This window comes from Octopus bimaculoides, unplaced genomic scaffold (assembly GCF_046866305.1).
Source record: "Octopus bimaculoides isolate indiv1 unplaced genomic scaffold, ASM4686630v1 contig112, whole genome shotgun sequence".
Lineage (NCBI taxonomy): Eukaryota > Metazoa > Mollusca > Cephalopoda > Octopoda > Octopodidae > Octopus > Octopus bimaculoides.
In genome coordinates, this window is record NW_028315362.1 from 5399 (window position 1) to 31664 (window position 26266).

Here is a 26266-nt window from a genome sequence, read left to right on the forward strand (position 1 = left end):
CATACACGCTATATATATGTATGTGTGTATATATATATAAATATAAACAGGCATATATACAAGGGCCGGGAACAGGGGGTGCAGCGGGTGCACCCACACCCCCTAGAGTTTTCAGGGGTTGCAAGATCAAAATTTGCATCCCCTACAAAATCTTACCAGTTGCAGAAAAAAAGTGTTTAAAATCTATCGGTATAAAATGCTTAAGTTCGATCTCGTTTCAAAACAAAGAAAAAAATAAACATATAAATAAATAAAAGTAATGAAGCTGGCATAAAATTCCCTAGGGAGTTTAGAACCACTAACTTCTGAACTGAAGGCAAATAGCGTCAAAATACCAAAACTTAATTGACAATAACAACAGTAGCAGCAACAATAACAACAAAACCAGCATGTATGGTTAATTTTGAATATATAGCATTACTTGAATTCTTGAAGACAGCTCCCACCTAGTTTCTGTCTGTCAATACTTCTCTCCATCTTTTAGTACCACTCCCAAGTTCTTTGTAATTGGTGTTGCTAAAGACTTAAAACACGGTTGACTGGATTCGACCGTTTGACCCCAGTCTAAAAATAAAACCCCTTCAAAATTCTTTCAATACAAAACGACCATTTAATACTCCATACCATTATTTGCTTGACCACTGCCTGGGTAAGTGCCTTTTTTTTCAACTCCAACCTGATTCACCTTTTCATTAAATCTTTACTTTCCTTTTGTCTTTATTCCTCTCTATCTGCTTGAGTTCCTTAGGAAATAGTTTCCTTTTTGCGTTACTACTAACAAATCGTATCTTAAAGACGTAGTTTAGGCAGAATACCTTATATATTGACAACTTTCATTTTTTATCTTGCCTTAATTCTGTCATATTATTAACCAAAATTCTTCCCGCCTATATATAAAATAGTATCTGCGTCATATCTGTTTCCGATACTGTCCTGCTTTTTCGTTTTATATAGAAAACGTTGATTTAATTAGTTTGATAAGTGCCTCTGCACGAAACTCTCGAACCTTCAGTCACTATGTAACTTTCTCCGATGAATAAATCTATACTTATTGAGACTGACTCAACATAAATTCTATTTTTCATGTTTGATGAGAACCCAATAATGTTCGGAAATCGATTACAGTTGTTCATCTTTTTTTTCAATCTACGGAGAAATGGCTAATTTTGCCCTCTTTATAAATATACGATATATATATAAATCTAAATAGACCTCGATAATCGGCTCGGGAATCTCCCCAATGACTTTACAAAGGTCACTTGGGGCCCCAATTCGCCGTGAAACCATTTGGAAGCTGGTATCGTTACGAGGTCTATTTATATTTACCCACTTCTCTACTTGGAGAGTAAGCTCCCCTCCGGTTATATGGTTTTACCGTATATTATCACATATGTATATATATATATATATATCTCTATATATATATATATGTATATATGTGTGTGTGGAGAGAGAGAGAGGGAGAGAGAGACGTAGGTAGGTACATATGTAAGCACACAAACACGCACGCATATATATACGAATGTATGTATTTGTGTGTCTGTATGTCACCCCACCATCGCCGTATAACTAATGTTGATGCGATTATGCCCCTGTAACTTGTCGGTTCGAAAAAAGAGGCGTATAGGCTACTTTTGTATTATAGTGTGCGTGTTGTTATTTAACCCAGGGTCAAACCTGACTGAGCAGGCTCGTGCTCAAAGTCACTCTGGCCGTGACCATCCCATCCTATTCCTACGTCTCTGCTTGAAGTAGTTGTGTGGGATTTTAATCGAGATTTGGTTACTACTTCTAGCAGTTCGAGCCAAAACGTATAGGCCAGTTGTTGTTGTTTAATCCCAGGTCAGTCCTGATCCGGGCAGCTCTACAATCAAAGATGTTCCAGCAATGACCATCCCTTCTGTTATTCAGACAGAGTGTATCTAGGACTACATTGTGTAATGTATAGTATAGTGTTCAGTCTTAATAGCTACAGTTGTAGTTAGTTCCGTCTTGGTTCAACTTGCGCTTGGTCGCCTCTTCGTTTACACCCTTTAAATCCCACTTCAACTCAACAAAACTCTGTTACACACACACACACACACATACATGCAGAGCCACCTTTGAAAGTGTCAGTCTTTAAGGGATTATGTTCGTCCACCACTGTTTGGCCTTCATTGCTGCACATTCTCTGTGTGTTTTGTGGATAAAGTTTCCTTTCGATCTCAGCAGAACTTTTTGCCAGACACTTTGTTCACGTCGATTGAAGCAATGACAAATAAAGGGTCTTCAATGTACCTGAAAATTGAAGGAAAAGATGATGGATAATGAAACGAATAATGCATGGCAAATTGAATGCAATTTAATAAATGATAATATACGTGTGTTTAATTGTAATCGTCTAAGCCCTCTAACCACTAAGCTACACACCTGCACTTGTACGTATCTCCTGGTAGTTTTGTCTCTTGCATGTGAGATATCTCTGTGGGTTTAAGTGGAGCGGGGTCAGTTGTCTGATGTTCCATGGGGTTTGCTGCTAAGAAATCAGATAGGGTTTGGCAGTCTGTTATTTTGGAACCAGTTTTCTTGGTGATTTATCCAGGGTTGAAATAGTTGCCTGGCAATGTCTGGGGGACAAAGGATTAGATGTCGGTTGATTATCCTGTTATGTTGTTATTTTATAGGTGTGTGGCTCCTGGTTAGGAGATTCAGCTCATAATCGTAAGGGTGTGGGTTTGGTTCCCACACTTTACTTCAGCTCACTCAGCTGGCAGAAATGAGTCATACCTGTAATTCAGTGGACCAGCTTATCATGTTCTGTGTTCTGTGTTGGATTTCCCTGAGAACTACATCTACCGTATGCATGTCAGTCGCATCTTGTCTTCTACTATAGTCTCAGGTTAAGCAAATCCTTGTGAGTGGATTTGGTAGAAAGAAACTGGAAGAAGCCCATCACATATATGTGTGTCTTTGTGTTTGTCCCCACCATTCCTTGACAGCCAATGCTGGTGTGTTTGTGTCCCTGTAACCTAGTGGTTCAACAAAAGAAAGCGATAGAATAAGTTCTGAGGTTGATTTCTTCGACTAACACTCTTTAAGGCGATGCTCCAGCATGACTACAGTCAAATGGCTGAAGCATATAGAAAACAGTAAAAAATGTCTGTGGTGCACTTAGCCACTTGCTTGTTAATTTCACGAGCAGGCTGTTCCAGTGATCGGAACAATCCTAATTGACCAACAGCATTTTTAGATGGTGTTGGATCACTTGACACTTTGGTTTGCCCTCATTCTGCGCTGTGGTTCTGTCTTCAAGTGGTTGTGAAGTGTTTTGTTTGCCAGATGGGAATGTGGTTGAACACCATCCTCTTTTCTGATGTTGTGAGGATGCTGAAGGATTAAGGGGGGAGTGTGGTGGCTGTTGTTGTTGGTGTTGTTTAACCTCAGGTTAGTCCAGATTTAGCAAAATCCATGATCAAAAGTATCACAGCCATGACCATCCTGTCATTAACAAATCCAGAACCACATGACACAGCATATCCTGAGTCTAGCCACCATGTAGTGGTCTCCCTCATTGGCTCATACATACATACATACATATATATATATATATATAGATAAGAGAGTAGGGTGTGATTTGAGGGAGATTTGGCTGCTATTTCTAGCAGGTCCAGCTACCATGTAGAGGTCTCCCTCATTGGCTCATACATACATATATACATAGGGAAGAGTGTAGGGTGTGATTTGAGGGAGATTTGGCTGCTATTTCTAGCAGGTCCAGCTACCATGTAGAGGCCTCCCTCATTGGCTCATACTTACATATATACATCGATAAGAGAGTAGGGTGTGATTTGAGGGAGATTTGGCTGCTATTTCTAGCAGGTCTAGCTACCATGTAGAGGCCTCCTTCATTGGCTCATACATCATCATCATCATCACCATCGTTTAACGTCCGCTTTCCATGCTAGCATGGGTTGGACGATTTGACTGAGGACTGGTAAAACCGGATGGCAACACCAGGCTCCAATCTAATTTGGCAGAGTTTCTACAGCTGGATGCCCTTCCTAACGCCAACCACTCAGAGAGTGTAGTGGGTGCTTTTACGTGTCACCTGCACGAAGGCCAGTCAGGCGGTTCTGGCAATGGCCACGCTCAAAATGGTGTCTTTTATGTACCACCCGTACAAGAGCCAGTCCAGGGGCACTGGCAACGATCTCGCTCGAAAATCCTATGAAGGCCAGTCAGGCGGTACTGGCAACGGCCACGCTCAAAATGGTGTCTTTTATGTGCCACCCGCACAAGAGCCAGTCCAGGGGCACTGGCAGCGATCTCACTTGGCTTGCCGGGTCTTCTCACGCACAGCACATTTCCAAAGGTCTCGGTCAGTAGTCATCGCCTCGGTGAGGCCCAATGTTCGAAGGTCTTGCCTCACCACCTCAGCCCAGGTCTTCCTGGGCCTACCTCTTCCACGGGTTCCCTCAACTGTTAGGGTGTGGCACTTTTTCACGCAGCTATCCTCATCCATTCTCACCACATGTCCATACCAGCGCAATCGTCTCTCTTGCACACCACAACTAATGCTTCTTATGTTCAGCTTTTCTCTAAAGATACTTACACCCTTTCTCTCAAGATACTTACACCCTGACGGGTATGCACACTGACATTACACATCCAGCGGAGCATACTGGCTTCATTCCTTGCGAGCTTACGCATGTCCTCAGCAGTTACAGCCCATGTTTCACTGCCATGTAGCATGGCTGTTCAATGAATTTTCAATAATTCTAGTCGTTCTATTGACGGGATTTTGTCAAAAGAAAGTGAGCTAAAAGTAAAAAAGATACAATTCCTCTTTCCATCAGGAAAGGAACCTTTGGAGAAAACTCCAAGCTGCCATTATATGGAATTTTTTTTTTTATTTAGTGTTTAATTTTATTTTTCATTCTCGAATTAACTGTCACGATATCTGCAAGAATAAATTGCATTGATATAAGAACTGCCGTTCAGTGGCACCAGTTCTGTAGAGATGTTTGTTTGGCAAAAAACTGGTGCCGGACAAAACTCCAATTGCTGGTCCGGACCATAGAGTGGAGTTCCATGAAAGTTTGTTCTTCAAAAAGAAGAACAATGGACGACGAATGTGTCGCAAAACTTGGGTTGTTGGATGTTATGACACCACAACCAGAAAAAGGATTTCTTCAACGTCTACCCGATAGGAGTGCAGAGATGTTGGAGAATGTTATCAGACAAAACGTTCTTGCAGAAAATTTATGACTGACAATTTGGCAAGCTATTGGAATCTGCATATACTCGGTTCCATTCACCAGACAGTAAATCGTTCCCCAAATTTCTTAGATCGGTCATCGGGGCATGTAAAAATCAGCGGAGGTAAAGATTATGGGAGATTATTTTTGTTGGTTTTATTTTGAAATGAAAACATTATATCAAGGTACGATTCAAGAAGATTGGATCCAGGTCGCGCATCCGCGCATGCGAGACGTGACTAGTGGATCCTACGACTACCTAGCGCGCGTGCGCCACGCACAAAACATGTATGAGGGTGTTTGCGTTTTGTTTACAATGTGTTTTATTTCCTTTGTTCAAAAAACCCAAAACAAACCGTCCTGCATGTTTTGTGCATACATGCATTGGCAATAGATTGTTATTGTAGGATCGACTAGTCACGACTCGCGTGCGCGTGCGCAATAGCAGGTGTGTGCGCATATTAATGGCGGTGAATTCGAACGTGTGAAAAAAAGGTAAATTTCAACATTTCTCTCGTTCAACACCCGACAAAGCATAAACCACAAAATTCACCTTTATTCTGTAATTCTATCTCCAGAAAATCGAAAAATACAAGTTATTCGCTGAAAAATTCTGCGCCAGAAATCGCAAAAGAAGCCAAAACCATTTCACAGCTGATGTCTTCTGCTGAATCGCAGACATTTTCGAACAAGGTAAGGCAAAGAGATTTCCTTTTAATTGGCTTTCGCTTGTTTCAATAAAGACAAAACAAAACACTAACATGCTTTTGCTTTTGTTCAGACTTCGGTACTACTAATTTTTATAATTTCAGCATTCGTTTATTATTGTTTTCAAACGTATTTCTGCCAAATGTCATTTATAAAACATGTTTAAAGAAAAAGGGTGCGGATGCAGTCACGCCCCTCACCTTCGAAAATGTGTTTTTTAGTGAAAGGTTTTTAAGGAAACGTGTCTGTTTATTATTACATGTGTGTTTATATAGATGTCTGTAGGTATATAACGTGTGTATTTGTCTTTCTATAGCTCGAGAGAGAGAGAGAGAGAGAAAGTTGTAATGGAATTGAAGGCTTGTAATGGCTGTGGAGTATCTCTGGGTCAGTTCGTCGTACTTTATATTGTCTGATATCGTCTTTAAATCACATTTCACCTTCCAACACTTATAACCCCTCCTGAATCTCAATATTTCGTCGTCTTTTTGGCTTTCGGACATCGACATGCACAAATCTTGCGGTCCTCCATTTTGTTCTCTTCTGGATCCCTTCTTGGTCTACGCCTTTCAAACACGCGCGAAACAATTTCCAGTGGGAGGGGGGGAGCCTGTTGAGCCTTGTGTTTTTTTGTATTTGTTTTTTTTTCACTTGCTTTGTATCGGAGGGGAATGGGTGGAGGGGGGGGGATGAGAAGGTGGGGTGGGACGGGGTGTATGGCTTGGGGTTCTAATTCAATCTGTCCTTTCTTCCTCTTCCTTCAGCTACCATCCACTGTTCTTTGTTTCTCTTTTCTTCCTGTTGCACCTTCTCCGGCCCCTTTCTAACTTCTTCCTGACTTCTCTGCTTCTGCAGAGGCCTTTTTTAGCCACATTTAAAGCAACGAGGGGTTCTGCCCTCCACCCCCACTCTCAACACTACGTCTCCAATGGTCACCGTTTCCACCATATTTTCAGTGGTTCTGCCAATACCCAATATGATCAGGTCCAATGTTTGCTCTTTCCATACAGAATTTTCTGTTTTCGTGGCCTGCAGGACGGCTATTTCTTCTTTACTTCCGAGAAGAACAGCCGCCACAACCCAAGCCACATCTGTTTCTGGTGGGATTCTCTCCACCCTAATCCTGGAAGTCCTTCTTCCAAGATATGTAGGTTACTGTGGTTACAGCATATTCTTTTGCCTTTCCTGCCTTCTTGAACCACAATTGTTCCAAATCTGCTTCCTCTGCCTCAACGTTTTCAATTTTCCTTTCTTCCACTGAGTACACCTTATATATTTACTGTTTTCTTACCCATATTTTCCAATACTTTCTGGAGTAGGGACAACTTAGCATCACCACCGATCCTACATGCCATCTCCTCATATTTCTCCATGTTTGTCAGGTCCACCTCCTTTTTTGTGACTTCTGTCACTTCAGCAAATCTTTCTTCTTCCTTAAACACTTGTCCATTCTATCAACTGCTCATACGAGCCACTCCTCCGAAGAGGACAATTCGGACCCCCTAAGGTCTGAATAGAACATGTTCCTTACTGTTGGCATTGCTGATCCTGCTTAAGGCGGAGAGAAAGCACAAGACAGTCGACCCCTCCTCACACAATCAACAAATACACCAACACTATGTAAAAGCGTGAGAGGAAATGGGAAAGAAGAAAGAGAGCGAATGTCTTAATTCTCCTGCTTAAATAGTCTTGCCGATGAGAGTCTTGCTGTTGTATTAGATTGATAGATAGAGAGATATTGATATATGTAAATATATATGTGTGTATATATTTAAGTGCAAGATCTCAGGATCAAGGTGTAGGAAGTGAGTAAGCTTCAAGCAGTCCATAGTAGAAAGTATAAAAAGCAACTTTGAAGAACATTAGTGGTTTATTGTCAAAGAAGATTGTAAATGTTTTCGAAAATTAGGGAACAGAGGAGATAAAATCACCAGCAGAACCTCAGAAATAGTAATTAGCCTAACGAGGGGTACTCCACTAGCTACTGATAAGAGTGAATACACCTTAGTTAAATGAAGGTTACATTGTTGTCAAAATATCTCAAGAGAATAAGGTTCTGCTAGCTGGGAGACATATGTTACTGGGATTTTCACCTGTTCCAATCCCTAAATTTGCATGTGTCTGTAGTTATATGTGTGTTTGTGCATGTGTGTGTGTGTGTGTGTGTGTGTGTGTGTGTACATGTATGTAGAAGAGAAGAGATGAGAAAGGAATAAACGATCATCTTCTGAACTTTCTAGGATGATTGCTCCTTCCTTTGTCATTCCTTTTCTTATTACTGCTCCCTACTTGACTAATGTGTCATTCTGGTGTATATTCAGTTTCACACCAGGTTATTTGGATCTCAATGCCTTAGCAATATATTCTTTTACTTGTTTCAATCATTTTGATTGTGGCCACGCTGGAGCACCACCATTTAGTCAAAGAAATCGACCCCGGGACTTATTCTTTGCAAGCCTAGTACTTCTGTCGGTCTCTTTTAATGTATTTTAATTATCATGTGCTTTTCAAGAGGCTTTTATAATTGAAGATTTCAACTTCACAATTCAGTCTTAATTCACTGTGAGATACATGTTTCAAGGTTGTATTAATGTCCAACAGAAGTGTACCCCAACACCGTAACTTTGTTTCCTCATAGCTGCATGCAACAAACATGAATATTTGAAGATAAAATTCTTTACAAATGGAGTAGATTACAATTTTATCTGGATTTGTTGTGAAAAAAAGTTTTGAAGGAGGGTGAAAAGAGGAGTTTCAGATAAATCACCCATGGGTTGTGAATAAAAATAGGGAAACAGAATACTTTGAGAGAAAAACCCCACCCTTTTTTTTTTTAAAGCTAATTTCAATAAGGCAAACCCCCATCTGTGTCATAAACAGATTCACTGTAGACACAATAAACATATGGTCCTGTGATATTGGACTGGGGTGGAACAGTTCTCCACTATCTACTTGAAGCTCTTCTATAGGCACTGTACTAAAAATAGCAACCCTTTATATTCTTAAGGTAGTGATATACAAAAAAGAAAACTTAATAAATTTATCATACAGACAGAGACATGGCTGTGTGGGAAAGAAACTAATTTTGTAATCTCATGGCTTCAAGTTCAGTCCCACTGCATAGCACCTTGGGAAAGCGTGTGTATATATATATATACATATATATATTGATTGAAGTGTACAGTATTATAGTACTATGTATCCATTGTGGCCATCCTTACCAGTCGGTTTTGCACTTGGGGCTTAATAGGTTGTTAGATAACAGTCCAATTATGTAACCCTGCACTCTTCAGAGCAGCTCTACTGTCTGTTTTGTATGGTTTCTATGACTGAATGCCCTTCCTAACTAATGCCAGCTACTTTACAGAGTGAACTGAGTTCCTTTTTATGTGGTGCCCATGCACATATGTTAGTACATTACAATATTAGAGAAGTATTTCAGTTGATTTCACCAATCAGGCTCCCACACAACAGCAGAAAATCCCAATCCTGGTGCTTGTTAGAAGAAGGGCTCATGCAAACAAAGAAGATTGTGCTGAAATGGATTTGTTGTATATATATAATATATATACATGGGTTGCATGGAGGCAAAGTGACTGAGTCCCTTTCAAGTGTTGGGCCTCATGGAGGCAATGACTGAGAAGACCCATCAAGCTGAGCAAAACCGCAGTTGTGGCAGATACTGGTACAGTACAAATTGGCATGTAAGGGCATCCAGCTATAGAAAACCATGCCAAATCAGAGAGGAGCCTGGTGCAGCCTTCCAGTGTGCCAACCCAGTCAAACCATCCAACCCATACCAGCATGGACAATGGATGCTAAATGATGATGATGATGACACACACACAATAAATACATATGTGTGTATAAATATATATATATATATATATATATATACATACATATAATTATATATATATATTTCGTTTTTTTGGATTTGGTTCCCAAGACTTATTTTATGTCATTTCGTGTGTTGAAGCATCTTCTGTTGTGTCTGGGGAGAGTCATTTTCTTATTGTGCCTTCAAATTTAACACTCACCGGTAACATTTCCACTTATTTCTTATTTTAATTTTCCTAAAACTTTCGTTGCGTCTTGCAAACTTATCAATAGTCTTGACTCTGTCCGTTATTTATGCATGTGTGTGTCTCAGTGTGTGTGTATGTATGCGTGCATGTGTGTGTATGTATGTCTGTGTGTGTGTGCATATGTATATATGTATGTATGGGTGTGTATGCATACATGTATGCATGTATGTATTCTGCATATTCCTGTGTTTGTGTGTGTTTTTATGTATATGTGTGTATATGTATGTATGTACCTCTGTCTCCTTGTGTGTGCATGTCTGAGTGTGTGTGTGTGTGTGTTTTGCTGCTATGTACCATGTTTTTATGTATGGGTGTATACACATGTGTGTGTGTGAGTGTATCTGTGTGTATGTATGTATATATGTATACTTGTGTGGGTGTGTGTACGTATGTTTGTAAGTATATATGTGTGTATATGTGTACATATCTATGTATATGTATATATAATTGTGTATGTATTTGTATAAATCCATATGTATGAGTTATTAGGTTCTGTATGTATGTACATATATCTGTATGTATGTGTGTATATATGTATGTATGCGTGTATGTGTGTTTGTGTGTATATATATGTATGTATATGTGTATATATATATATATATATACATATATATATATATATATATGTATGTGTATGTGTATGTATGTATATATGAAAACACTTGAGTTCTTTTTCTTTTATATATATGTATTTGTATGTATGTATGTATGTGCATGCGTGTGTTTACGTATGTGTTTGTATACATGTATGTATATGTATATGCGAATCTGTTTATTCGGTTATAGGCGTAGATGTATATGTATGAGTATATGTATGTGTCTATTTCTATTTATACATGTGTATATATATATATGTATATATGTGTGTATGGGGACATGCACACATATGGGTATATTTGTATAGGCATGGGTACGTATGTGCATATGTGTAAATGTGGACGTATGCGTGTATACGTGTGTGTGTGTATATATATATATATATATATATATATATATATATATGTGTATATATATGTGTATATATATGTGTATATATATGTATGTATATGTGTATATGTCTTTATGTATGCATGTATGTTTTCACACAGTTATATGTATGTGTTGTCCAACCCACTATCCGGTAGCGTCCAATTCTCTAACGGTTTTTTTCAAATGAATCAAGTCATAACCTTATCCATCTATTGTTTTCATAATCGGTCATAAAGTCTTACGTTTAAGATGATTCCATGCATTCCCTGAAGAGAAGGTTACAATTTTAATATCACAGATCCCTATGGATCACACAGGTTGTAATCCTTTGAAACATATGTAGGAATAAAGTATGCAATTATAACATGCGTTTTCTCCATTCCTTAAATTTTTAATATATATATATATATATATATATATATATATATATATATATATATATATATATATATATATATATGTATGTATGTATGAGCCAATGATGGAGACCTCTGCATGGTGGCTACACCTGTTAGAAGTAGCAGCCAAATCTTCCTCAAATCACACCTTACTCTCTTATATTTTAGATGAGGAAAGTATTTGAATATCCCAGGAGATTCTTGTGGTGGTGGTGTGGTGGTGGTGGTGTATAGGGCAATCATTGTTAAGAGGAAGGGCTGCAGAACTGTCCCTGAATACTTAAGGGATTACGTAGTAGAGATACAGCCAATCCAGGGAGGGTCCTGCAACGTTGTGTGAATGTAGTTCCTTGTTTTTGTGTGTTGACTGTGACCTTGAGCATGATAAGAGGGTCTGCCATGTTGTTTAACCCTAGGGCAATACTGATCCAGTAGACCTATGATGGTGGGTGTTACAACTATGATTATCTTGATTTTGTTTGGTTTTAATTCAGCCCTAGTGTATCTTGGAATATATAATTTAATGGGTCTTTCCAACTTTAAGACAGCTAAGCAGTGATTTCAGGGAGAGTTAGCTGCTATTTCTTGTAAAGTAAGGTACCACATAAAAGTTACTCACCAATTTTTGATGATGATGATGGTGATGATAGTGGTAGTAGTGGTGGTAGTGGTGATGATGATGATGATGACAATGATGGTGGTAGTAGTAGTGGTGGTGGTCATGACGATGATAGCAGTAATGCTGGTGACAGTGATGATGATGATGATGATGGTGAATGCGATGGTTGTGGTGGTGGTGGTGGTGGTGTTAAGTAGAACACAATGAATCGCCCCCAAGAGGCTCTGTGTGAAGGAAGTAAAACAGCAGACTATTTTCTTAGGACACCCAAGAGAGAGGAGGGGGGTGCAATGGGGTGGGGGTGGGGGGATATAACATTTCACTGTTGTCATGTTGACGTGGGTGGTGCATATATATATATATACACACACACGTATGCATGATATAATCTCGTATATATATATACATAGATATATTCACTCCCTCACACCCTCTCCCCTCATACACGGCTTTTTTTTCCTCGAAGTGTCTTGAAGTACACAGAGGAAGCTATAAATAAGGCCTTGTAAATACTGAGTTGAGAAAACTATTTTGGACCCCAAAAAAAAAACAAATCAGTTTCTAAAATGCTTTGGTCCAATGGTAGAACATCTGTCATGTTCAAAGATGTGGGTTTGAGTCTCACTGGCAGCCTCTTTGATTTTTACTCTCCAAATAGTTTCCATGTTTCTATTTATTAGCTTCACGTTTGTGCTTCGAAATCCACCATTTCCCAAAAAAAGGGATTCTTTTACATTCGTCGAAAAATTTATTACAAGAAGGCAAAGCTGTGTGGTCAGGAAGACCCCTTTGTAGCCAGTTGGTTTTGGGTTCAGTCCCACTGTGTGGTACCTTGGCTAAGTCTTTTATACTATACTGTCAGACCAATCAATGCCTTAGACATGAATTTTGTAGATGGAAACTGGAAGGAAGCCTATTCTACTGGGTTGGCCATATGATTCAGATACCAAGTAGCCAGTTCCCAAAGATGGTCCTCTTCAGCAAGATTCAGACTGGAAGTTGGCCCCGTCGACTTTCGAAAGTTTGTTTTGCTGCAGGTCTCAAGTGGTCTCTCATTTTACGTAGTATCCTTCCCAATTGGCGAGGGTCCCTGGCTGTTAATTGGAAGCCATGCAAGTCCTTGTGCTTTTACCTGTCTCTTCTCAAAGCTCGTTACTCCAGCGTTCACCACATCAGCTCGTTAAGTCTCAACAGTCCTCACCGTTTGTTTTTACTGTTTTGTTCTTGTTGTTCTGTTTTTGTTACCACTTTAACCTTCTGCGGGAAGGACTGTTTTAACGAAGTCTCATCTGGTCCCTGCCTTTGAAATGCGGAGTATATAAAACAGGGGGCAACTGATGAAGGGAATGTTCTTTATGTTGCCTGTTTCGTTTCTCTATTTGTTTCTTTCTTTGTTCATTGTTTGTGATTTTTTTATGTTCTCGTTTCTCTTTTTGTTCACATTTCTTTGATGCCCTGTACCAATATATGCATGTATATATATACATATATAAGTAGGCATGTACATGTATGTGTGTACATATGCATATACTTATATGTTGCTTTCCAGAATTCTTTGCTACCAGCATAAATAAGTTATTGATAAAATGGCAAAATTGTGTTGATGATTTAGGTGCATTCTTTGATTAACTGCATTGCTTTTCGTTGAGATAAAGTAAAATAAACTTTCAGTTCAAAATCGGATCATTTCATTCTTAACGACCTGATATAATGTAGCCCTGTACGTTTACTTTAAATCCACAGGTTGGTCGTGAGTGGAACACCTTTGTTCATTGAACAGCCGTATCAGGGTTGGCCTAGGGCTAAACAATCACAACACCCACAGATTTCCATAACAATACAATCATTGGCATTTGGGGTGGCCACCAGTTGCAAACAGATGGTGCACTTTGAGTGCAAACATGTACACACACTTTTACTGTCCTTGTTGTTTTTGTTGTTGTTGGTGGCGGTGGCGGCGGTGGTGGTGGGGTGTTGTCCCTGTTTGGTGTCAATGTTGTTTTCTTTGTCTTTCATGGATTATTTAATGAAATATATTTATACGTACATAGACGCATACACAAACACACACACACACATTCATACACATACCTATATATATCTTGCATTCATGCATACACACACAGTACATGCATACATGTATAGTGACATGCAATGACATTAACTCCCACATACATGTTAGTCAATACACACACAGCCTGGAAGACTTCCTAAAAAAAAAAAAACCCCAGATATCACAACACCACCACCACCACCACTACCACCTCAGCCACCACTGTCACCACTACCAACACCACTACAAGTGCTGCAACATATACCATCACAAAATTGCCACCAGAACTACCACCACCACCACCACCACTGCCACCGCCCTACTCGCTACTCACTTCATAACCACTGCTACTATCACCTAAGCTGCAACTCCTACTTTCACCACCACCACTTTCCACCACAAACCAATGAGGGAGATCCGCCACTACTAACTACATTATTAGAAATAGCAGCTAAATCTCCCTCAAATCACACCCTACTCCTCTCTTATGTATGGACCAATGTGGGAGGCATCTACATGGTAGCTAGAGCTGGGAGAAATAGCAGCCAAATCTCCCTGAAATGGCTCCCATTTTAGAAATAGTTACATTGTATAAACAAAATTTTAGGGGAAAGGCAAGATGGTCACAGCTGGAGTGTCTGCTGTGACTGGATTGACCTGGGACTAAACTACCACCACCACCATGTTGTTATTATTCATGTCAACATTTCCATGGCAACAGAAAACTCTTCACACACAACACGGTGGGGGAGGTCAGTGTGTGTGTGTGTGTGTGTGTTTATCTGGTGCCTGGTGGTGATGGAGACATCCTGTTCTATAAGTGTCACTGTTGGTTTTTCGTTGTTTAACCCTAGGCCAGCCTCGGTGGAGAAGGTCTATGACCACAGATGCCTCAACCATGACCATCTCATATTTAGAAGTGCATGACTTCAGGTGTCCTCCTTTCTTTATTGAAGAAGTTCAGAAGTGAGGTGAGGATCATTTAGCTGTTATTTTCAGCAGATAGAGCAACCATACAACAGCTCTCATTTTCCTGTGCCTGGTTTCAGCTGCAGTCAGAGTCTTGACTTATGATCAAAGGGTTTCCATCCTTGACCATCCAACATGATCTCGTGTTTTTTGAAGACAGCAATGTGGTGTGATTTTGAGGGAGATTTGTCTGCTATTTCTAAATGAAGACCAGTTCCCACATGTGGGCTGATTTGTGTCAGGAGCAGTGGGGAGAGGCAGGGTGATAGGGTGGGGGGCAGATATCGTGTGCTTATGTTGTCATTTTGCTCCAGCTAAACCCTGAGTAAGCAGAAGTATGATCACAGGCAATCCAGTTGTGACTATCCCCTCTGTCTCCGATGTTTAGGGAGCCAAAGCTCCCATTAGCAAGTAAGCATGATTTGTAGGAGATTGTGGAGTGAAGGAGGAATTGCGAGAAAGAGAAGAGACGTGGATTGGTTTGTCGAGGTAGGGTGAGGGCAAAATGTTCTTGTTATGTGTTGGTGGAACATCCAGGTTGGGGGGGGGGTCTAGCAGATGGCAATACTAGAGTGAGAGAAGGCATGTGGGTAGAATACACAGGTCGGGGGCAAGCAGAGAGTAAGGATACAGTGGCCCTGGGCCAAGAGGACAACAAGATTGGGGAGTGAGAGGTAATCATAATGCGTGAGAAAGAGATGTAGTTTGGTTCATTGTGTAAGAAGTTTTCTTGTTAAGTGTAGGTGGGACACACAGCACTTGTAGAACTCAGTTTCACTGATGTGGGTGGGACAGATTGAAGGATGTGCTGAAACGATTGTCATGATGAATAAAAGATTCTAAATCCATCTTCTGTTTCTTTTATCAACAATAAACACAACAAACATTGTGGGTTTCCTGACATAAATCCAGTGAAAATTGTAGAGTTTCTGTGGAGGATGACATCAGGTAGCCTGAAACGGTGAATGTGCTTTGACTGACATAAGAATAGGCATATACTCAAAGTCCAAATAGTTACATGTGTGTGTGTATATATGCATCTGTGTGCGTGTGTATATATATATATTTATATATATATATATATATATATATATATATATATATATATATAGCAGTGTATATGTCTGTGTGTGTATATATATATATATATATATATATATATATATATGTATATATATAACTTTTATGAGTAATATTCTAAAAGAATATATAATTGAACTTATGTTGAGTGCTCAATTATCTTGAGCAAATAAATGTGTATATATGTGATTTTATATTATTAATTCATCAATAATATATTTAGGAAATCAATATTTAGTATTTCAAAAGATATATATCCAACATAACATGGTAGCATAATAAATTTAAAAGTTTAAAACATAAAAATAAAAATATGGAATATAAATATCGATACATATAAAAATATAAAAATAGATAAATATATGTTTAAATATATATGCGTATAAAAATTTATGTGTAAATAAGCATGAATATTATGTTTATTTTTATGTTTTAAACTTTTAAATTTATTATGCTACCATGTTATGTTGGATATATATCTTTTGAAATACTAAATATTGATTTCCTAAATATATTATTGATGAATTAATAATATATATATATATATATATATATATATATATATATGTATATATATATATATATATATATGTATACCCATGCACTTTTACACCCTGATGTGGGCTGATGCAAACAAACAGCCAAAGAAACTGAGTCAGTGACTGCGTGCGCGTGTATGTATGTGTGTATCTGTGTTCTACATGATACGGGGAGGGGGGACAGTTATGTGGTGGTGGTGGTGTGGGGGGATCATGTTTCAAGTGAGACTGGGAAGGAAGTTGAGGCAGGGTAACCCACATAGACGCCCCCCCCCCCCTTGCCACCCCATTCCGATGGTGGGACAGACCCAGACAAACACACACACCAACGACAAGGAGTTCATATGGGGTGGGGGTGGGGGGGTAAGTATTGGGTGGCTGGTGAGGTGGGAGTGGGGGCTAAGGAATGCCCAGCAAACACAATAACATATACTCACTCCCTCACACACACACACACCTACCCAAGCAGCCAGAAAGGCAAAAACACACACAAAACCAAGTCTTAAAAGCTGAGGAAGCTCTGACCTGATGTGAGTTCTTTTTACTTGCTAAAAATAGCAGTCAAATTTCCCCTGTCACATGATGAAAAGAAGAACACATAGCATCATGGGCTTGTTGATAGAAGAAGAAATGGGGGGGGGGTCAAAGATGGAACCCTTATGACTAAAGCTCTGCTCAGGCTGGTTTAGCCTGGGGCTAAACGAATACAACATTTCCATGGAGCGCACAGGCATATATACACATACGTATATAAACAAGCACTCCTTTGTTTACAACGACAAGTGTTCCGGTTGATCTGATTCACGGAACAACCTCCTTCAATTGGATCAGTGCCCTACACACACCTGCACCATTAACATAGTTCTCAGGAGAATTCAGTGTCACACAGAATGGGACAGGATTGGTCCTTTGAAATACAAGTACGACTCTTTTTTGCCGGCTGAGTGGACTGGGGCAATGCAAAATAGAGTGTCTTGCTCAAGGATACAACGCACCATTAAGGATCGAATTGTTGACCGTATGATTGTAAGCTCAACACCCTAACCAGTAAGCCATGTGCCTTCACCATATATATCATCATCATCATCATCATCATCGTTTAACGTCCGCTTTCCATGCTAGCATGGGTTGGACGATTTGATTGAGGACTGGTGCAACTGGATGGCTACACCAGGCTCCAATCTAATTTGGCAGAGTTTCTACAGCTGGATGCCCTTCCTAACGCCAACCACTCAGAGAGTGTAGTGGGTTCTTTTACGTGTCACCCGCACGAAAACGGCCATGCTCGAAATGGTGTCTTTTATGTGCCACCCGTACAAGAGCCAGTCCAGGGGCACTGGCAACGATCTCGCACAAAAACCCTACAAGGCCAGTCAGGTGGTACTGGCAACGGTCATGCTCAAAATGGTGCATCTCATGTGCCACCCGCACAAGAGCCAGTCCAGGGGCACTGGCAACGATCTCACTTGGCTTGCTGGGTCTTCTCACGCACAGCACATTTCCAAAGGTCTCGGTCAGTAGTCATCGCCTCGGTGAGGCCCAATGTTCGAAGGTCTTGCCTCACCACCTCAGCCCAGGTCTTCCTGGGCCTACCTCTTCCACGGGTTCCCTCAACTGTTAGGGAGTGACACTTTTTCACGCAGCTATCCTCATTCATTCTCACCACATGTCCAAACCAGCGCAATCGTCTCTCTTGCACACCACTACTGACGCTTCTTATGTTCAGCTTTTCTCTCAAGATACTTACACTCTGATGGGTATGCACATTTACATTACACATCCAGCGGAGCATACTGGCTTCATTCCTTGCGAGCTTACGCATGTCCTCAGCAGTCACAGCCCATGTTTCACTGCCATGTAGCATGGCTGTTCGTACACATGCGTTATACAGTCTGCCTTTTACCCTGAGTGAGAGTCCCTTTGTCGCCAGCAGAGGTAAGAGCTCTCTAAACTTGGCCCAGGCTATTCTTATTCTAGCAGTTACACTTTCAGCGCACCCACCCTCACTACTAACTTGGTCACCCAGATAGCGGAAGCTATCAACTACCTCTAGTTTTTCTCCCTGGAATGAGATAGAAGTTGTTTCCTGTTTGTTCACAGTGTTTATTGCACCTGAACATCTGCCACATACAAAGACTAACTTTGTAGTTAATCTGCTTTGATATTGCTGCACCTCTTATGTGTCCATAGCTTGCACCGGGTACATCTTATAGAGTTACTGCCTACTCCTTTACTGCATACTGAGCAGGGCCATCTACCTGAAGGGGTTTGTGTTTTATCTACCTTCCTACTTATTAGGATTTTGGTTTTTGCTAGGTTGACTCTAAGGCCCTTCGATTCTAGTCCTTGCTTCCACACCTTAAACTTCTCCTCTAGTTCTGATAGTGACTGCGCAATTAGTGCAAGGTCATCAGCATAGAGGAGCTCCCAGGGGCAACCTGTCTTGAATTCCTCTGTGATCACCTGGAGGACTATGATAAATAGGAGGGGGCTGAGGACGGAACCTTGGTGGACCCCTACCTCTACCCGGAATTCATTACTGTACTCATTTCCAACCTTCACCTTACTGACAGCATCTCTGTACATGGCTCGCACAGCTCTCACTAACCATTCTTCTATCCCAAGTTTCCTCATTGACCACCAGATAAGGGATCGGGGGACCCTGTCAAAGGCTTTCTCCATGTCAACAAAGGCCAGGTACAGAGGTTTATCCTTGGCTTATTTCTCCTGCAACTGTCTCACTAGAAATATGGCATCAGTGGTGCTTTTACCTGGCACGAACCCAAACTGCATCTCATCTAAATTGATTCGCTCCCTAATTAGTTGGGCTATGACCCTCTCCGTAACTTTCATAACCTGATCTAACAGCTTGATGCCTCTGTAATTATTAGTGTCTAAAGCATCACCTTTACCTTTGTAGCAGTTGACTATGGTGCTGCTACACCAGTCATTGGGTATGACTCCTTCGTGTATCACCTGGTTCGTAATACGGGTGACTAGGCTGTAGCCAACACTGCCAGATATTTTGAGCATCTCTGCAGTGATTCCTGATGGGCCGGGGGGTTTCCCTGTCTTCATACTCTTGATTGCTTTATCTACCCTGGTACTGTCAACTCGGATAGCTGGTCCCTCTGTTGGGTCGACATACGGCAGGCTCTATTTCTCCCATTCATTCTCTTTATTAAGCAATCTATCGTAGTGGCATCTCCAGACCTCTTTCTTTGCAGCCTCATTTAGTGCAAGCGTACCGTCATCCATGCGAACACATTTCTCTCCTACAACATCACTATTCTCTCTCCTACACTGTCTTGCAACACGAAATACCTCGAGTCTTTGGTCCTCACGGCGCAGAACATTGGCAAATCTTTTCTTATCTGCTTCCCCTCTGGCTAAATAAACCTGTCGCCTAGCTTCCCTTCTGGCAGATTGGTACAATTCCCTGCTACCACCGTTCTTCCAGTCCTTCCAAGCCTGTTTCTTTTGTCTAATAGCCCCGTCTACATCCTTGTTCCACCACCACATATATATATATATATATATATATATATATATATATATATATATATATATATACATGTATATATACATGTATATATACACACACATGTACATACATATATATGTGTGTATATATATATATATATATATATTATTATTATTATGTAACTTAGATAGAACCATCCCTATAAGAGTTTTTTATTCTCATATTGACTGAATATATGTATGTATGTATGTATGTATGTATGTATGTATGCGCCTTTGTGTGCCTTTGTGTCTGTCTCTCCTACTAGATAACAACAGCTGTTGGTTTGTTCCACCCTACCCTCATAACTTAGCACAAAAAACCCCCCAAAAACCCTGCACTAAAGACAAAACTTGAAACGTGGAATGAAATAAAAAATCTATATTAATGACAACCAGTGAAGAGAAACATAACGAGAGTGTTACGAGACTGAAAGATTATGGGTGGAAGTTAATGAAGAAGCTGGAGTGAGTTTCAATTTGGAGTCCATGTTGAAAGAAAGAGATTTGGAAGAAGACAACGAAGAGGAATAGAAAACTAATTGTATTCAATGAAATGTATCTGAGAAAGATGTTGAGAGCACACTGGCAGATCAGGTCAGAAACAAAGAGATTCTGAGAAGAGCGAGGTTGTGACCATTGCAAGGGATTCCATCTGGCTGGCTCCATTCTGTACCTAACCAATCAGCAGGACTTGAAAACAACCATGGCTTGAGTACTACCTGATAACGAGTGTGAAAAAAGGGAGGCCAAAGATCCCATGCTACCCGGTGGTGGCCATTTCAAGATGACCCGAAGACTTGCTGGGGCTGCCTACTGGACCCTAGCAGCGGGAAATTTAGACACTGTCACGTGACAACTTGCTGGGGCAGCCTGCTGGAGCCTAGCAGCAGGTATAAAAAGGGGAATTTGACAAGACAATCAGTCGGACGCTGACACTCGTTGATGCTGCATTGAAGAGGCCAGGGAATAGAAGAAAGAAGACATGCACCCAACACCGGAGCTGAAGACACCTCCGGAGGGGGGGGGAGGCGCCATGTCAAAATGGTAGGGGAGTAGGGGCCGAAACCGGACGTGGATCCTCCTGATGATGTCTTGAGCTAACTGGATCCTATAAAGGAGCTGTTGTGGTAGCAGACCACGAAACATGGTTGAAATTCCTCAGCATTATGTAGAATGGATGTGTGACGATAGAAGCTGAATGGAACCCACTGGAGGAGGCTGGTTGCCCACTGCCCTGAGCAAAAGTCAGTTTGCTTTGAATTGTAGACATTGAATGAAGTTTTAATTATCCGTTTCCTAAGCAACAAGCAGAGCATCAACGATGTTCCTAATCATGTGATATAAAAGCATTTTGTCGTTTGTTTTAAAAGCTGGGACAAAGACCGTTTAAAAAAGTCTGTGTTTCCGACCACTTGGATAAAAACCTGAAACTATCGCGTAAAAGTAGTTGACAAGTGATAAATATAGATTAATGTATAATAGAGTCTATGAGACTGTGTGTGGGTGAATAATTAGCTGTTTGTTGTTGGTTTGAATAAAATTAAACATCATTTAACACACGCACACAGATGTACATCAGGTGGAACATGAGACTAACTTTAATGAATGCTTTTAATCTCATAGGATACATATATATATATATATATATATATATATATCATCATCATCATCATCGTCGTTTAACGTCCGCTTTCCATGCTAGCATGGGTTGGACAATTTGACTGAGGACTGGTGAAACCGGATGGCTACACCAGGCTCCAATCTGATTTGGCAGAGTTTCTACAGCTGGATGCCCTTCCTAACGCCAACCACTCTGAGAGTGTAGTGGGGGATTTTTATGTGCCACCAGCACAAAGGACAGTCAGGCGGTACTGGCAACGGCCACGCTCAGAATGGTGTATTTTACGTGCCACCTGCAAAAGAGCCAGTTCGAGGGCACTGGCAACGATCTCACTTGAATGTCTTTACACGTGCCATCTGGCACAAGTGCCAGGAAGGCGACGCTGGGCACAGGTGCCATTAACGGTGCTCGAAACGTCAAAGACTTTCTCTATTCCCGAGCGTTAAACTAATACATCCTTTTGTTGTTTACACCACCTGTCCTCGTCTGTTGTTTTTTTCGTAAATTCTCCCATTTATATGTATGAATGTATTTATGTGTGTATATATGTGTGTGTGTGTGTGTGTGTGTGTGTACGTATGCATATGTAACTAACAGGCATTCCCGTCAGTTATGACGATGAGTGCTCAATGATCTGATCAATGGAACGACTTGCTTGTGAAATTAGCATACAAGTGGCTGAGCACTCCACAGACATTGCATAATCCTTAACATAGTTCTCATGGAGGTTCAGTGTGACTGAGAATGGGACAAGAGTGGCCCTTTTTGAATCCCATGTACAACTCCTTTCTGCCAGCTGAATGACAGGACACAACACCACCACCGGGAACTCACAGCCTTGCAATTGAGGGCAGGACACACTGCAACCACTAAGCCACAGGCCTCTACGATGCAAACACATACATACATACATATATACATGTATATATGTATATACAGTGGCATGTAAAAAGCACCATTTGAGCATGGTTGTTGCTAGTGCTGCCTGACTGGCCCACGTAAAAGCACCCACTTCACTCTTGTAGTGGTTGGCATTTGGAAGGGCATCCAGCTGTAGAAACCTTACCAGATCAGAATGAAACCTGGTACAGCCTGCTGGCTTGCCAGTCCTCAGTCAAACCATCCAACCCATGCCAGCATGGAAAGTGAACATTAAACAATGATGATGATGATGATGATGCATATGTACATATGTATATCTTAGATAAAACTTTGATATGTTTCAACCAAAGATTGGTCCAGGCCATGTCCAATTTAATAGCACCATCTGATAGGATTATCTAAATCCTTTTAAAGCCAAGTTTTGCGGTATCGTGGTCCACTCAAGTGGGGAGTTCTTGTTGAGTGAGTAGTACCCAGGTATGGGTGGCTCACCTGGTATTCCTTGAAAAAGCTGATAGGATCCTTTTCCTCTTTGATCAGTTTTGGGACAATGTTAAATAAGGCAGGGCCCGTTGAGGCCCAAATATTCTGTTTTAGGTTCAAACTGGCCAGATCTGGCCACTCACACCTCCCTAACAATGCCATTCCAAAAAGGAACAATTACATCGCATATAAATAAAAGTTGGTTCTAACTATGATATTAATGTCATCTTCATATCTGCTGTAAAGTAGAAGAGTTGTGGACCGTTCTGCTAACATATGTTTGAGTTTTCTGTCCCAACAGGTCATGAAGAGGCCGGCCACATCTCCAGCTACACCAATGCCGATGGCTGCACCTTGAACCTGCATGTATAGTTTTTTGTTGAACTTTACTATGTGGTTCTTCAAGGTGGTTTTTATACTGGCCCCTATTGCATGAGCCATCATTTCCTTCACCTGATTGCTGTTCTCAGGTTTTGGGTGGGTGCAGTCCAGCCACTCCAGCGTTGAGTGGTGCTTCTTTTTCACTGCTGAAGTGATGATGGGTGGTCTTCTCCTCTGTGGCCTGGTGGGGCAGAATCTACTGAGGTCATGGTCATCCAAATAGTTACTGTCGTAGCTTAGTCTGAGGAGGAGGCCCAGTTCCCTCGTGTTGACCTTGCGGAACTCCACTTCACTCTCACAGATCACCTGAATGCATATCCCCACAGCAAAATCTATGTCTATAGATGGGTAGAGTGAAATCACATCCATACTACCCACTACACAACCTGTGAGGTCGTCGGAGTAGTTGCAAGTACTGATTCTACTGAGGAGATCTTCCATGCTTATACAGACATCTGGAGACATCTCTATGAGAGGTCGTAATACTTGTGAGAGGAAGTAGGACAGTGTACAGTTGCTGGAGATATTTGCTCCACAAACTGGTCTGGTTGGAGGTCCCATGACAGGGTTTATGTAGGGTTTGTGGTCTTTGCGTAACCCGTATAGTGTAGGAATGTCGTTGTTGGTAGCTTGGAAATTGTGTGCTGTCCTTTTTGTACGTTGGAGTATGTTGCACCACATTCCCATGTGTGCGTTGAGGATTTTTTTCCACTTTTTCATGTTCTTGTGTAACTTCTCTCATGTTACTGATGTGTTGTTGCATGGTTTGGACATAGTTCTGACGGCTGTCTATTGACAGTCTGCCAGACTTGTCCGTAGGGAGGCACACTAATTCCCTGTTCCTAATTCGCTGTCTCAGTTTATGTAGGCCTCTGTTAACAGAGGAGCTGATTTGGTGGGTCCCCTCCTCACTATGTTTTTTAGTGGATTTGTTGTATTAGTCTAAGATATGTCGGAGTCTATTTCTTGCTAAGGAGATCTTTGCTTCTGTTTCACTGTCGATTTGGGGTGGGATACATGCCCTTTTGTTGAAGGGTAAGTCTGTGGGGGAGATCCTTGTCATGTCATAAGATTAGTTGTTAGGGTTAGGGTTGTAGAAGGCAGAGTGTAGGGTGTTACTATCATTGTGGTTGTTGTTGTTGTTGTTATAATAATAATAATAATAAATAAGTAATCATCATTTTCTCCATACTAGCACGGGTTGTATGTGTCCTGTTGATATCTGTTTCAGTTTAATTCCTTTTGCAATGTTTTCATAAAATACAGTTGTTCCTTGGCTTACACAGTTTTCTGTTTCTTAGTTTCACTTTAGCAACGAAAATGTGATAATTAGATGCGGGGTAGCCATGTGCTTTCTCTGCAGCAACACACCTCTATCTGTCCCTCTATCATACTACAGCTGAGGATGAAGCCACCTCTCTCACTACTAGCAATCTACTCTGCCTTGAAATTTACTTGGTAATTTTACTTGTGTCAGTGTTACCGAAACTGTTTCTCAGACATAGAGAAACCATGTCAAAACACACATTAGAGCTAAGTGTAGTAATTCGTCTCAGATCATGTGAAATAGTCCAACCCATGACAGCCTGAAAAACGAATGTTAAATGATGATGATGATACATATACATGTTAATTGTATTTCTTATTTTCATTGCAATAATTAATTTGTTTCTATTATAAATAAAAACATCAACTTCATTTCGCATGATAATGATTAGCTTGATGACTTGTGGATGCAATGCACTTTCACGTGTGTCGCAGGCACAGATGCCAGGAAGGCGACGCTGGTAACGATCCCGCTCAAAAGGTGCTATTTACATGCCTTCTACCTTACAATTAACTAAATTGGCATAGAATAATGGTTCATATTTTTTTATAATTAAGATCTAAACTGTTAATATATGAATGCAAAAGAGATTGTTGAAGAACTGCGAACCTACTTTTGGGTCCCCCTGTATATAGTAATTTCATTCTAAGACAATGTGGTAAGAACCTTATGTGGTTGATAAGTTTCGATAAAGAATACTGTGTGAATACAAGGACAACTGTATTTAGTAAACAAGTGTATTTCATGATTCAACACATTAAAAAAATCAAAAAAATCTGACGTTCAAATGTTGTTGGTTGATATTTTGCTCGTTGTTTGTATATCATGTTTTCTGTTATAGTTGGCAAATTGCCAAAGGTAAGTAGTTTTTCTATTTCATGATTCGACATAAGAAACAAAAAAAAAAAAACAATCTGACTTTAAAAATTAAAAATTTGACTTTAACCCTTTCGTTACTATATTTCTGGCCAAAATAGACCCCTCATGAGTTTCAATTAAATTCTAAAATAATCATGAATTTAGACTAGTCTCATTAAACACCTGTAACTTTTTTATTTATCAACATATTAATGTGATATTTGGAACATAATTAAAGAAAGGGTTCTTAATCAATTCTATTGCATAAGTTTTGTCTCAAAGTTCTCCACGTACTGGGGGGGGGGTACTGCTAGTGTCTCTCACATGTAAATATTGGTTCAGCTTCACGAATCGTACTCGTTCATAATACTGGAAATATATTCATCGCCAAAAGGTTCCTGATCGCTCCAGTAATTTGTTATTCTGGGTAACTGTCTAATATCCATGATAATATTTATGGCAAAAAATGCCCGTATTTCATCTGCAGTTTCAGGAAACTGCAAGCTATCTTTTTTTTTCCCGGTTCGTT

General features: G+C 40.4%; 2 long non-coding RNA genes across 3 annotated transcripts in view; one reads left to right on the top strand and one right to left on the bottom strand.

The window, feature by feature from the left end:
• Window positions 1-367: 367 nt before the first annotated feature.
• Window positions 368-5905, bottom strand: LOC149129206 (uncharacterized). Its single transcript, XR_016240267.1, has 2 exons — window positions 5791-5905; window positions 368-2277 (listed from the first exon to the last, which is right to left on the bottom strand). It is a non-coding gene; the product is annotated as an uncharacterized LOC149129206 (long non-coding RNA).
• The window catches only part of LOC149129207 (uncharacterized), a 63763-nt gene continuing 42365 nt past the window's right edge, over window positions 4869-26266 (top strand). Inside the window, exons 1-2 of one of the 2 annotated variants that reach the window (XR_016240265.1) lie at window positions 4869-5361; window positions 5816-5930. This is a non-coding gene — a long non-coding RNA (uncharacterized LOC149129207). Of the gene's footprint in view, window positions 5362-5451; window positions 5733-5815; window positions 5931-26266 lie in introns of those variants that run through there. The other variant, XR_016240264.1, reaches the window with a different exon arrangement.